The sequence below is a fragment of the Balearica regulorum genome, chromosome 14 (genome assembly GCF_011004875.1).
Source record: "Balearica regulorum gibbericeps isolate bBalReg1 chromosome 14, bBalReg1.pri, whole genome shotgun sequence".
Classification (NCBI taxonomy): domain Eukaryota; kingdom Metazoa; phylum Chordata; class Aves; order Gruiformes; family Gruidae; genus Balearica; species Balearica regulorum.
The window spans coordinates 17,230,544-17,246,187 of NC_046197.1; the positions used below are offsets into that span (position 1 = coordinate 17,230,544).

At 40.3% G+C, this 15,644-nt stretch overlaps 1 protein-coding gene across 1 annotated transcript in view; it reads right to left on the reverse strand.

Moving 5' to 3' along the window:
- Positions 1 to 390, reverse strand: part of SPOCK1 (SPARC (osteonectin), cwcv and kazal like domains proteoglycan 1) — a 315,620-nt gene extending 315,230 nt beyond the window's left edge. The window contains exon 1 of the mRNA XM_075766315.1: positions 232 to 390. The gene's annotated coding sequence lies outside the window, so the exon portion shown is untranslated. The remainder of the gene's footprint in view (positions 1 to 231) is intronic.
- Positions 391 to 15,644: the final 15,254 nt, after the last annotated feature.

The following is a 15,644-nucleotide window of genomic DNA, read 5'->3' on the forward strand; positions in this document are numbered from 1 at the left end:
CTTCTGGCTGCGGAGCTGCCAGGTCCGCCGGGACCCACCCTACCCGCCCAGCCTGGAGGGGCGGGGAACAACAGTAATCATAACGAAAATAAACCAGGTCACCTGGGGCCGGGCGGAGACACCAGCCAGGGGAAAACAGAGACTAGGAAACCCCCCAGCAAAGCCCCCCGCGGGAGCAGACAGCGCTGGCCCCGAGAAGTTTGGCTGCCAGGTCGGTGAGGAAGCCCCTACCTCCGGGCAGCGGCTCCGAGCACCCTGCGCGCCTCCTCCGCCTCCTCCTCTCCTTTGTGCGGCTCGGGCGGCGGGTCGGAGAGCCGGAGAACCGGAGAACCGGAGAGCCGGCGAGCCCCGAGTAGGCGCCGTCAGCGGCTCCGGGCGTGTGTGAGTGTGCGCGCGTGTGTATGTGTGTGCGCGCGGCGGGGCGTGCGTGTGCCAGCAGCTGAGGTCTGGCGCCATCTACCTGCCGCGCGGCGGCGGCGCGAGGGCGGAGCGCGGCTCCCACGCGGGCAGCACCCGCCTGAGGCAAAGGGCGAGGCGGGGTGCCGCTCGCGCGCCCAACGGTCTCTGGGTGAAGCCCTGGAAGGGCCGTTGAGCGGGCGGGGGAGGAGAAGGAGGAGTGTGAGGAAGGCTGGGGATAGCCTCATCGGAGAGATCAGCACTCAGTCTATAGGTCTGCTGCAGTCTGAAGAGTTACCGAGCCGTAAAAACGTAAAAAGCCCAACAAACACCAGCTTTTGTAAGATATGACTATCTTGAGCCAATGGTTTTACAATTTCCAGAAGTAATGACATTTCAAAGGCACAGAAGTTATCCCAAGTCTCTTATTTTCTTTTGACAAAGAGCTCCCCTCCCTTGGCCAACACATCCCACACCGTGAAGAGGTTTCTGCTCCCACACCAGATAATGAGGTGAGGGACTGCCCAAGCCGTCAGAAGAGTGTCAGGGAAAGCCCTCTGCGTCTCTTAAGGATGAGAAGAGACAGGTGAGGGGAGCTATATACTGGTCTAGCTACTAGGGTGAAAGGAGGAGACTATCTCCAGCAAGAAAGGAGAAAGATCTCCTTTGTCAACTGAGGAGGTGGGAAAGAGGGCTGGGCAATTTCCCACATGGGGATTTGGATGGCTGTTGCTATGTCCATCCCCAAAGACTGTGAGGAAGGAACTCCTACTCCTCCTCCTCTTCTGAGCATTTCAAGAAATATAGGAAAGGGAATTTTCACATCCACAATTAATTTTTAAAATATGGAGTGGAGGCTCTCATTGATGGTCTCATTCTCTGCACCTGGATGGAAGACAGAAATCATCCCCTGCTAATTAATATGATGCCCAAAAATGAGGACATATACTTTTTTCTGACCATCTATTTTAAATACAGCTCTGAGTGCTGTTCCATATGGCAATTTTCAAATATTAATTATCAAACTGCCTTGTAAATATTGTCTTTTCTCTCCAAGAAATCTATCAACAGGGTTAATCCCATCTTTTCCAGACAGACACCTTAGGGGTTTCTTCAGTAATGCAGGAAAGGGTCAAGTTTATTAATTTTTTATTGCTATATCTGAGCACTGAACTGAGTTCTATTTCTAGATCTGGTTTTAAATACAGTTCCTAAGTATGATGTAACTACAATAAAGGCTCTGGGACTGAAAAAGCAATGAGGGTTTATTAAATTTAACAGCAGAGAACAAGCACATATGCACATAACTACCCCACACTGCATTCTCCCCTTGGTGTGCATAGAATCTAATGAAAGCTACGAGCCTGCAGGAGGGCAAAATATAACCCAATAAAAGCAACAAATGGAAGAAATCCAAACCAAAGCCCTGCAGATTTGGATGCAAGTCCACATCCAAATGCCTTGCTCCACCTTCCCACCTATACTGGACTATACCATTCTTCTGATGGTGGTCCAGGGTAAGTATGCCTCTCCAAATATCTGTTGTGCACAGACGTTCCCATAAAAACATTCGTTTCAGTGACAGATAAGGTTTATATAACTTCCACCTGGCAGGGTGAACACAAGCTTTCTCCTTCCTTACCTAGATTAAGAGTGCTGTGCAGTTTATTCTGTATGGGCCTTTTCTGTAAAGCTTTTAACAACACAGAATTTGTCTTGTCTGCACAGACATTAAAGATCTTGCACCATCTTAAATCTCAGGGTTATGAGATTTCCCCAGTGAGCTTACAGAAATCTATTGCCATCCACAGTTCCATTTGACTGATGTGTTTCACCCCAGATGTTGCTGCCTTCCAACACAGTTATACACAAACCACATTACTTGCTAAATATCTGAGGAATTTTATGCACAAGGAACTACATCAGTGCTTACCAGTTTTGCATAGTTACTACTTTCTTGATCCCACTGGACGTCAGACCAATTTAATCCTCCATTGACCATGTCTTCGACTCATGAATTGCCAGCCCAGGCTGGTAAAGAGCAGCAGAACACTGTTTCCCTCAAAACTTGTAGGAGTTCTACCCATTATATATTTATAGCAGCAGTTATAAAAAACCTGTAAAACACATTTGTTAGCACAGTAAACCAGGCTCAGTCCTTCAGTGACTTCAGCACGGTTGGCTTCACTTAGTGTGAAGCAGGCTGATATGCTTGCCAGTCAAAGACCTGAATGATAAATTACAGAAACATTGTATATAAAGTGAGTGATTACATTCTTACTGGTAAAATTTGTGTCAGAAATGTGTCTTCATTTATTTAATTACTTCATAATCCCATATTCAAAACATGGCTAATCTTTCTTGATCCAGTAAAACACAGGCTTCCTGTTTAATCCTGATAGCAATCTCTATCACTCAGCAGCTGCAGCATTTCACCTCCACACTGTTTATCATCCATGACTAGAATTGAAACACCCTTGTCGGCTTGCTTTTATCTCTGGACAGTGCTATAATTGCCTCTAATTCTGATCCAAGAATATAATATTAGAGACCTCTCTATAATGGATTATTCAATTCTTTGGTATTTTGGATGTGAAAATCTCTTTTGTTCCAAGCTAGAAGAACTACTGAAGAGTTAAAACCCATTTTTATCATGCTTGCAGCTGTAAAAAGTGCCAGAGTATTGATTTTAGATATTATTTAATAATTCACTTGAGCTGCGTAAATCATTTGATCAGAAGTTGTAATTACAACCATGCCCTGCCAGCTTCTCCATGCTGTAGCTTGTCCGGGTTCGTTATGGAAGCAGAACCTTCTGGTGCAGAAAGCATTTCACACACACAAGAATTAAGGGCCAGGTCTCATCTCCAGCTAAATTCTCCATGCAGAGGAATGTTATAGAGGTCTGAATAGGGCAGTTTGGGACTTTGAGTTAACAGAGAAAGCCTTCACAGCACCAGCTTGCAGGCAACATAACTGCAGCATGTTAACTTCCCCCTAGACCAAAACAAGGCTGCCTGGAGAACCAAGTCGGCCACTCCCGGTTTCCCTAAAGCAACACTGAACTTGTCCCACGTCGTAGCCAGTAGCCAGTAGCCACATACCCAGCAGGGTAAAAGTCAGTAGCAATAGCACCTAAGTGTTGCCATGTGAAGGATTTTACTTCACCCCGTCATATTTACATGGCAGCAAGACTCACTTTTTTTTACCTGCTTGATTACTCCCATAGTTCTTAAGGCAGTGGTTGCAGTCTTTGTAGCAGAGCCTTGAAAAAATTCTTTGGACTTTTATTGATGGTTTTTCCCCTCCTATTCTGAGGCACAATTCCACTGACTTCATTTTTTTTTTTTTAACATTCACACAGGAAAGAAAGTATTTACAGCAACAAATGTTTATAGTGCATTTCTGTACTTTGCTGTGTACCAGAGTCCTTCACTACTGGATTAGGAAGATTCAATCCTTGTAATTTAACTGGATTTAAAAGTATATCACTGAAAAGGTACATGCAGTGGGACAGACCTTTATTTAACATTGCTTTGTATCTTCCATATACTGTTGTACCCTTTTAATAGACAGGGGTTTTATTTCCTCCTGTAATTCTCAGAACTGCAGGTTCAGCTTTTTTAGCTCTGCTGGGCAATTGTGCAGAAAAAACCCCTAGTTTAACCTGTGCAATAAGTGATTGTTGGCTTATACAAAGTTCCCAAGATATTTGTTCATTTTACAACAGACTGTAATTCCTCGTCTCTAAAAATACTACAAATACAGGTTCTGATCTGACCTCTTTATTAGCCTCTGCTCCTGGCATCTTCTCTATATAAAGACAGCCATATTTTATTGGAACAGTGCCTGGAATTTTGCACGAATTTGCTAAATGCTTGCAACCAGAAGTGCTGCAAGTATGTCACACAGCAGGAAAATTATGGATTTCTAACAGGCAAGGTGGTACCAGCTGCCTTGGGGATGTTGCAGTTGGTGCAATCCCTTGTGTTCTTGTCCTTCTGAAGCACTTAACCCCAATGTCAGTGACTTCAGTGTAAGAGAAAACATCCATTGACCTGGAAATATCCTACAACATGTTCTGCAGTCTATTTGCTCGCATGTATTGGTTTTAATATCCCAGATTAAAGGAAATTGAAATACTGGCAAGTCCTGGAAAAAGTAAAAGCTGAACACAGTTTATGGCAGAGAGGTATAAGAAACAAAACAACTCAAGCAAAAGGACAGTAAAAACAATGAATAAATAAAGTGACTTATCACCTACAGAAGTTGGAGGTGGATTTCAGGACTGAGTTTTTCCCACCTTGCAAAGCTATCTTGCCCACAGGTGAAGAGGAAAGAGAAAAATACATTTAAAATTGAAAAGACTTGTGTTCACATAAAATGTATAATCAAATGCAAGGTTACATTTCAACTGAAGGATGAGATCGAGGCAGGTATTCACGATGTTTAACTTTTGCCTTCTGAGGCTAATCCTCAATTTCCTCTGTCACAAGGAAAAAGAAACAAGTCCTTCTGAACAATGCCTCAGAGCAGAAGTATACCCTAGCCACAGCGGATTGTTTTCTGAAGGATGTTACTGACTCCAGAAAGAGCCTACAAAACCAGAGACACTCCAGGTAAAAGCTAGGCCTTGTGATTACTGTCCTCAGGACCTGCAGAATAACATAAAAAAATAACTTTACCCACATGAATCAGTCTATTCGGGTTATATCAGAACATTCATCAATTTAAAGACTAAGTGTTAAATGGGAAGATAATCCTTGCATATTTGACAAATGGTTTCACTTTTTTATCATTCTAGTGGGTATGGTGATCATGACAAAAGTAATTTTATGGTATTTCACAAAGTATCTTGTAAAATGGCAACCTTATTTTATAGTGGCTTTTATTACTACTGGAACTTTTACTAGGAATTGCATCACAAAAATCGGTTAACATAAATATTGCAGTGAAAATCTCTCACCATTTAATGCCAGAGCTAACTCTGCCAATGCAGCCTTCATTTTCAGATGGAAAAGGTCATTAGAATTAAATTTGTCCTCAGCCTTCATACTTAGCTGGGAGGAAACACTGGTATGAAGTTTTGTAGCTCTGTTCAGCCTGGAAAATATCATCCCAAGATTTGCCACTGTCAAGCAGTCTTAGAGAGTAAGCCCTCTCTATAATATATGAACAGAAATGGAGATTTGGAGATTAATATATGGAATATTAAAGGGATTTGTTCAATATTTACACACTTGCAATCCTGTTTTGAACATCCATGAGACACCACAGTACCAAACAATAATAAGTAACACCATTTATGTTAATAGATTTCAGAGATTAAATTTGCATGGAAGATGGAGCATCATTAATGGCTGAATTACAAAAATTAAATTTGCATTCATATAAATGTTAAAGTCTCAAGTGTGCTTGTTCCTTCCCCATGTTATCCTTTTCTTGTTTTTAAACTTTGTCTATTTTTCCTATTTTTGCTACTTTTTTCTTTTGTCTCTAACACCATCTTATGCAGTCTTTGCATTTTGAGCTTTTTTGTGGTTTTTTATGATCATTTCTTCCAGTCTCCCCTTTCTCCTCTCATTTATTTCACTCTTCCCATCCCCCTTTTCTCTTGCTCATACAAGCACATACTGCGATCCTTACAAAAGCAGCAGCTTTCCTGGAGACTACGGAGCCAGCCTGGAAGCAGCGCTGCCTGACGGACAGAGTCCCAAAACATCTTGCAGCTTCAGAGACCAGGCCTGGCATCAGCCCAGTTACATATGGTTAACATCAGATTTGAATTTGCTGAGTAGCGTGAAAACAAGAAGAACTAGGGATTTATTGTACCAAACAATCTTCTGGCTCTCACTAAACCCTCTTTTCATTAAAGAAAATAAAACAAATGTATTGATGTCTATAGATGAGGACAATAAAGATGAGCCACAGAGGAGCCGTAATGGTTTGCATGCTCATAAACCCTTCTCAGTCTTTGTGGCTTCAATGTTTTCCTATGGGGGATAATGTTAAGAATGTGCTAGAATGCTATACTCTCAGATAATGTAGAGAAACAATTTTCTTTCTCCCTACTGCTACATTTTAGGCATGAAGCTTAAGCTCTCTAAGGAAGCTGATGATTCTCTTTGCCAATAACTTGAACCCTTATGGAAAACCAGATGATATTTTATACAATCACCAAATCCCTTGAAGTCAGTGTGCTTAAGATAAAGAATTTGGGTAGGGAGGGAAGGGAAGCACCAGGTATGGTAACAGCTGAAAGAGAGGTAAAAAGTGCAAAACAGGGTCAGCATCAGTGTCTGCTAGCACCCAGGTAGCTGTAAGAAATTTGAGGAATGTGGACCATATGCCCTAGGTGCAGCACAAGGGTTCTATTCTGATTCTGGTCAGAGTCAGCTTCAGGCCTTGGGATACTGAAGGTGACTGACAAAAATTTGGCCATTGGCTCAGATCTGCTTCAAGCTTATAGTACTGTATCCACCCCAGCACTGTCATTGCTCAAGCATGGCAGGGGCAGATCCTGACCCAGCTCAAAAGTCCTGCTGCTATAAACAATCAGTTCAGTCATGTACTTTAAGCAGGACTTCACACCAGGGACAGTATTCTGCAAAGGACTGTGTGCTGGTCAGTAAATGGGCAAAAATTTAACAGAATTCCAGAAATCTTCCTCTGCTTTAAGCAATTACTGAAATGTCTACGATAACAGCATTATAAAACCAAAGAAAAATAACCTCCAAATCTTGATAATACTCTCAGGGGCAGAAATTATAAAGGAGGAAAATGCCTTATCCACAGTGACAGTCTCTAGAAATGTGGAGGATGCAAAGCATGGAAATTGGCAGAAAGGAAGGCAGACAAACAGTAGCCTTATTTCTCACAATAAGAGTTTTTGAAGTGCTTGATGTGTTTTCAGTTAATTCTGGCCAAATTTGAAACTGTATTAAAGGAATCTAAGTAGTGCATAGAAAGACGAGTATTAAGTTTTTAAATGCAGAGTACAAAAAAATAGAAGAATTTGTCCATGTTCTAATGCAGCTCAAGGTCTTGCAGTTCCAAGGTGTGTGGGAGGGACTGAATCCACCAAGGGAGGCGGAGACTGACTCATGAGTGGGGACAAAGCTCTGGCGGAGAAACTGCAGAAGACTCGGAATTCACCCCAGACAAAGCAATCAGAATCTGCCAAACAAAATTCATGTTACAGTGACATTTATGGAAGGTGGGCAGCACTTTGATTCCATTGGGAGTAGAAATAATCTGCTAATATTTTAACAAAGTATACCTGGAGCCAGGAGTATGTACAGAACTAAATGTCAAAGTCCACACAAAAAGTAGTACATGGGGTAGCACAAAGTGCCCTGTATTTGAGCCAAAATTTTGCTGATGCTTGGAAAAAAATGCCATAATGGCAAAGGCTTACGTAATTTCACATGTCCTAGGAGATATGTGCTCCATCAAAACCCATGACAGTGTCAGTAGCAGCTCAGAAAAATTCTTCGTAGGAGCAGCACATAACACTGCAGCAGAAGATGAATGGGCTATCTGCCTGAGAGGAAAGGAGATGTGTTCACTTTAGGTTGGATTTTGGTGCATAAGCCAATGGAATGCCAAAAATAGCATTCTTAAAAGAAAAAAAAAAAAAAAAAAAAAGAGAGGAGAGGAGAGGAGAGGAGAGGAGAGGAGAGGAGAGGAGAGGAGAGGAGAAGAGAAGAACAAATAGAATAAGCTAAGTGACTGTGGCTCAGGGCATTTTAGTGGGGAGCACATTCTTTTAAGAGGGTTAATGAAATCTACAGGGACATGAATTTGAGAAAAGCTACAGATTACATTTGCTTCAAGGGAAGATAAGCCTGTTGTTTGATTCCTGCTGTTGATGAAGCGAAGTCACTGGAAAAGCCAGGAATCCAAAATAATAAAGAGGATACGTGAATGTCTTCCAGGGGACAGAGGAAGTATTGCAGAACACAGATAACAACCTGATAGTTCAACCGTGCCTGGTTTAACCCCAGCCGGCAGCTCAGCCCCACACAGCCACTCACCCACTCCACCCTGGTGGGATGGGGGAGAAAATCAAAAAGGTAAGAGTGAGAAAACTCATGTGTTGAGATAATGACTGTTTAAACAGGTAAAGCAAAAGTCACGCACACAAGCAAAGCAAAGCAAGGAATTCCTTCACTTCCCATCGGCAGGCAGGTGTTCAGCCATCCCCAGGAAAGCAGGGCTCCATCACCCATAGCAGTTACTTGGGAAGACAAACGCCAACACCCCCCTGCCTTCCTTCTTCTTCCCCCAGCTTTATATGCTGAGCTTGATGTCATATGGTATGGAATATCCCCGTGGTCAGCTGGGGTCAGCTGTCCCAGCTGTGTCCCCTCCCAACTCCTTGTGCATCCCCAGCTACTCGCTGGTGGGGTGGGGTGAGGAGCAGCAAAGGCCTTGGCTCTGTGTAAGCCCTGCTCAGCAGGAACGAACCCATCCCTGTGTTATCAACACTGCTTCCAGCACAAATCCAAAACATAGCCCCCTGCCAGCTACTATGAAGAAAATTAACACTACCCCAGCCAAAACCAGCACAAACCCCTAGGAAAGTTCCTCACACTTTAAGGTAGAGATTAAAAAGCTCATTGCTTTATCCGAAGGGAAGTATTCCCCTGAGACGAGAAAAGGTAGAACCTTTTCCTTATTAATAGACTCAAAGGAATGAACTGCATAAACTGGAAATCTTTTTCACCAAGGGAGAAAAGTGTTTGAAACAATACACCTTTCTCCTTTGTGAATCATCCGGCTCTGAAAGGGGTCTGTAGAGAGGAAAACAAAAGATAAGCAGACAAGATGACTTCTGAGACTTTGCAGATTGATTAGGTGGCTTCCTGAAGTCTTCCTGGCCCTGTTTTTGATTTCTTATTCTTGTACGCTTAACATATCTTCCAGGAAAGATATGTCTTTTTCCATCCTTCCTGAGTTTTTTGGGTTTGGGATTTTTTTTTGTTTGTGGTTTTTTGGGTTTTTTTTTTCAGAAAAAGTAACAATTTTTTGATGACACAAAAGATATTAAGATTTTCATCAAGGGCAAACCCACAGTATCATTATAAAACCTCCAGCCAGCTTTAGAAGTAATGAGAGCTATCGAACTAGGAGACCCTACAAAATAAATGAAGTAGATTCCATGCAGTATAAATAAGACAATAAGAGAAGCTAATAGAGCCAGGAAGATCATCCAGTAACATCATAAATATATTCCTCCAACACACAAAAAGAAAGTGTGAAGATTTCTTAAATTAAGTAACTACAAAAAGGTATTTGGGTTTAACTTCTGAAACCTGCAAGTTATGATGGAGATAGAATTTGAGTTTCTAGGTATGAGGGTTTGATCTGGACAGGTCTGGTTCCAGATAAGAGAGCTATATTACATACGTAATGAAAACCAGATGGTCTGTCTCACATAATCCAGGGTCCCCACACCAACATCTATGGGGCTGACAAAATAGGGACAGTGCTACTCTGTATGGATCCAGTTTTGATCTTGCAAATTGCCAATCCTGTTAAACTGTAACCAAGTCTAGGACACTGTGATAAAGAAAATTAGTCATAAATATTTTTTCAAAGAGACGGGTCAGTTCGCTTACTCTGGAGAGCATTATGTCTGCAAAAACCTGGTGGCAATATACTCAGATAGAAAAGGAATTTTTCACCTCCATCAAAGGTTTAACATTTTTCTTAAGTACTTTGGGATCATAAAGCCAGCTCAAACTGAGTATAGACAACTTATTGCCATTACCAGAGGATATGGCAAATAACCTGTTGAGAAGATTATTTTTCCTCATCTACAAGTACAGGATTATTCGTTGCTTGCACACACTCTGGAACATTTGACAGAAGTGCAACCAAGCAAAGTGTAGAGCTTTATTATATATATGTTTTTCTAAATCCAATTCACAAAACCAGCCCATCTGACCTCAGACGAAGTATAAACTGCAAGTTCCAAAGCTACAACTGAGATCCCCCTCAAGACAGAAATTAATACTTTCAGCACAAGTCAGGGCTGCATGTTCCTGGCCCACATACATTTTTTTTAATGAGATTATTAAATTGTTAAAGGGGTAAAGATAGTGATCCCCCAAGGCTTCATAGAAAAATGTGTGACGATATAGAAAGGTGACTTTAGAGATTGAAAAGTCTAAGAAAAGGTCTGAAGTCTGGTCTCAAATGAAACATGAGCTATTAAATATTGTCACCTAGGCCAGCAGTAGAGACCACACTGAGTAAAAGAGCACATTAGGAGACAATCACCATCACATTGATGCCACATAAAAAGAATTGCCTGTCCTCTGCTCTCCTCTGCTCTCCTCTCCAATGGAAGGATTTAACAACGTCTAGGAAAAACTATATAATAGTTACATTATTTTCTGTCCCCTTCAGCAGCTTTCTGCAATTAAATAGACAATCCTATGTCTCAATTTATTTTTCTAGATATGTAAATACTGACAAGCTCAATAGGCTGCTTAGTATGTGTGATTTTAAGCCATTAATTTGAAACATGGCTTCAGACTCCTGACCAATATTTCTCATCATTCATACTCCAAAGGGTTCCTGGAAGAAAGTGTCAAAAGAACAAAGAACCTGCTCAGACATACTGGACCTGTTTCTAGACTTCACACTGAAACCAAAAATAGTTTTAGCAAAACATAGGTCATCACTTGCTGGCATTTTGTTCAACAGAAAACTGAAAACTTGTTGCCTGGATGCTCAAAAACTGAAGCTGCACTCATCAGAGACACAGAGCTAAAAAGTCAGAGGAAGAAGGTGTAAAACCAGCAGTATGGCTTGGGTCCCAGATTTATCCCACACTCTCACTCAAGACTTCTCTGTCTCTAAAGCCCAGAAAAAAGGATTTAAGGACACCAAAACCTGACTCTTTCTGGCTTACTGTAATAATTCCTTTTTTCCTTATTAGGGATGAATGCAAACTGTTGGGTTCTCTGCAAAATACAAAGAGTGTATAATTAAGACCAGATGTTTACATCCTGGTTTATGCCTAATAAATACACAGTGACAGGGAAGCATATGAAGTACAATTCAGCAAGAGCAAAATGTTATTTAAGGTTATATGGGAAAGCACTAAGGAATTAATTTTTCTCAAGTGGATAGAAAACATGCAACCCCCTCCCTCTTTAAAAAAATACAAGCCACCCTTTCAAATGGTGGGATATTTGTAACAGAGATACCCTGCCATCACAGCATTAGATCATGTTCTTTTCAGAGAAAAAACATAACTTTCAGCCTTCATAAATAAAGAGAAGGAATAAAATGGGATAAAATACAAGGAACCAAACTTCTGCTGAGATAAAGATGTTGGGACTTAGGTACCTTTCAAAAATCAAGTTCAGTCTTATCATGGGACTAAATGTCTCCCTACTGAACATTTAAAGTTTATGCTCATGGTTTTAATTTCAAGATGCATTTTTATTAAATAAAGATTACATATTTTATTTTTCTCACAGAAGCTGCTTAAGAATTTCAGAGAAATTTGTGGCAACATGATGAAAAAAGGTTTTGGAAATTAATGCTGAGTTAAACACTAAGATTTTTTTTGGCAGTTTTGCATTCATTGGCAATGTGCCACTGAATGTGTCTGGTTTTACTTACACATCTTCACTGAAAAATTCATTCAGTTATGTGCATGATTATTCAAAAACACCAAGAATTTTATTTTAGAAGAGCATGTCTAGGTCAACTAGACCAAGGCCAAAGGCTGGCCTCAGAAAGGTTGGCCTGTCTGGAAAGGTTTTTCTTAGTGAATCCCACACTGGCAAAAAAGTAAAGTGTTTGTCAGAGTGGGGATGAATCCAGCAGCAGTGCCGAGTGGGAAGGACACATCTTTGCAGAGCATCACCACAGGGAACACTTTAGCCTATGCCTGGATATTCTTCCTGCACTGCTTGTGGTGGAACATATAAACAGGTTACTTCTGTAGTAAAGTTACAAGACTTGCCAGGCGGAAATGAATGATTGAAGAAAGACTAGTAATTATGTTAGTCAATCATTTAAGACACTGGCTGGTGAGCAATAAGTAGTAAGTAAGCAAGTATGAATGTTTGGATTGTCTAATTTAACACTTTCATCAGTTACCTCATAAAAGGAGTATACCGACCAGTAATTGAATTTGTATAGGACACTGAGCTGGGAGGGATCAGGATAATGGAATACAGAGAAGTCACAACAGCAGGTTTTACACTGATGAAGACACACACACACACACACAAAAAAAAAAAAAAAGACCTCAAGACAAGATAGTGGAGTGTTTTGGTTAATTTTACAAAAAAAAAAAAGTCCCTTGAGAAAATGATACACAGCTTATATGCTCTACTCATTTAAACAACTCATACACTTCCTAAATGCAAAGTACAGATGCTTGGAAGAGCCTTGGATTAAAGTTCTTCACATCAGTCATATGTCTTAAAACATGGATACTGGATTGTTTGATGGAGACAATCAAAGCATAAGCAAAAATAGTTCACAGATGTCAACAAATTAACACCTTCTCTGGATCCTGTTAGGAATTTTGAATTAAGATTCTATTTCAGTTTCAGTTTAGAAAACTGTTTTATAGAATGAAGTGTGAGATAATTAAAATTAATCAATTCATATTCTCTAGGGCCAAATTTTTAGAGTTTTAAGACATCTAATAATTCCATGGCAGGGAAGAAAGCCTTGACGGCAATACCATACGTAATTATCCCAACACCTAGACCTTCAGTAATCACGGAAAAATCACTTCCTGCATTCTCCCTTGCACTGGTGTAACAGGGGCTGGGGAAGGAAAGAGACAGGAAGGACTCTGGCTTAATAAATATAGGATGAATATAAATAAGTATTGTCTAGCACTAAGATCTAATAGACTGTGCAGTGAACTCCCAAAGGAGACATTGCTTGAGCCTCTTAAGAACAGGATGATTAAGGCATTGGTGAATATACTCAGGGGAGCTATCCTACAGTGGCAGAGAAATGGGCTAGAAGACAAAACAGGTAATTTCTAGCAACTTCAAGGCATGGAATTCCATCCCTAGCAGCCATTCAGAAAACTCCGGAGAGGCAAGGTTATTTCCTATGTACATAAAATTCGTGTATGGGAATCAGAAACTCCTGTATTCAGCATATAAATGCACACAGTTGTGTGATCTTCATACAGAATATAAACAAACAGTGACAGAGATGCTTAAGATATACACACAGTAGCTGACAAGGTATTGCCCTCAATGTATCTGAATGCAAAATGGGGTATGGCTGCTCTGTACTACATCCCTTTCGGGTTTTAAGTTTTTCCACATTCTTCAAGGGTTGAACAATTTTTGTAACTTATTTACTCTTAGCATTAAACAGTACCAAGGGTGAATTTACATCTGATCCTTAATCCAGATGGACTTTCTTAGCAATTAAAATCTGTGTTTAAAATAAAAAGTTTTAATATTGTGACATTCAAAAGGCAACCAAAGGTTTGCACTGATTATAAGTAGAAAGAGGAAATAATGTATTATTCAAGCTCCAGAGCTTGCTTAATGCAAGATCAATTTTGTTAAGTGTTGCTTAGCAATGGATTATGAGTGCAGATCCTGAATATTAATGCAGGATGGGTATGGCAGCAATTCCCGTGAAAGCAAACTTTAAAAAGGAAAGGATTTTCCTGGTGAACCACAGACAAATAAATACCTGCAGAGTTCCATGAGCCAAGAGAGCTCACATCTTCTTCAACTCTTGCATCATTTATTGGTTACCAAGCCACATAGTGGGAACGTTTAGATCATCTTTGTTGTTTTCCAGGGTGTATGCAAAATGCTGCGAGTCTGCTCCCAAACCCTAAGGCAGGCAGCAAAACTTTACAATGGAACAGTATTAACTCAAAGCAACAGGATCAAGTTTTGGTAATAGTTCAGCAGTTTTCTGGAGGATGTGAAATTTTCTTGTGATATTTTGTATCTGCAATCCAATATATCAAGTTGTTTATATTCATTATATATCTAGGACTTTTATCTTCTCATAGACGGTGGTAGCGTACTTCTCCCTTATAATCAGAGAAAAGACCTTACTGCTTGGCATTGGGGTGGTTTTGTTGTTGTTATAAAAGAAAGTACCCATCACCTTATGCAGAAAAATCCTCTATCTCATTTTATCCTGTACTTATTTTTATATGGTCTGTAGAAGAGATGACAAGTGGGACAGGTTATGCTCTGAGAGTGGTGGACTACTGAAGAGAAACAGAGGTGCAGGAACCATGGAGCCATGGAAGATTTGCACCTGAAATGGAAGTTCCAAGGTGGGTTTGCTTTGATTGAGATTCCTTGCACAAACTGGGTCTGCCTCATGCATCTGAAAACAGCCTGTTCTGACAACACTTTAACAAAGCACTAACAATGCTGCTTTGTTCTAAATATAGAGCCTTCCATATTTAAGGTTGCAGTACAGTTTGTAATGTAGATTGCAACTTTTAGCCGCAGCTTTGGCAAACCCTAAAGATGGCAGAATGTCATTTTGACCTTTTGCATGAGATACAATCTCTGTTGTTTTTATGGTACTTGATTACTCGAATTTCTTGATATTTCTGTATGAAATAGAAACAACATAAAGTTTTTTTATATTATACCATCATTAAACCCCCCTGCCTGTTTATTCTAAACCCTGTTTTTATTAACTAACATTCTTCTGTCATTTCACAGAGTTGATCATATAGGATGCAGCACACTAAGATTGTTGTTCTGGAAGCTATCAAATTTATTTTACTTATCCTAGCATCTCTCTACATGACTCTTTTGGGACTTTGATGTTATTTTTCTAAGTCTATCTTTGCTAAAGATGTAAATTTATAAGAAAATACTTATTTGACTCTCATTGATAATTGTCCATTTTGTGTGCACAGGTTTTGCCTAATAAAATAATAGCTTTTCAAGGATATCTCTTCCTAATCCTCTACTTTCCCTGCAACTTGGGAAATCCTATTCACGTATTTTTCTCTCCTCAAACTCAGCTTTATTTACTACATCTCATTTTCTTTAAATGTGGCTTTAAATGAAGCACAGATTTGTTTTTGTGTATCTCTTTGGGGAACTGAGAAGAAAAATACATGTGCATGTAGTTGTGTGATTGTTGATCCCCAGATCGCTTTTGACTAACAATTAGACTGTAAACTTGTCAGGACAAGGGCAGCCTCATCGTCTACGTCTGCTAGAGCAATGGGATACAGTAGCTGACTGCTATCT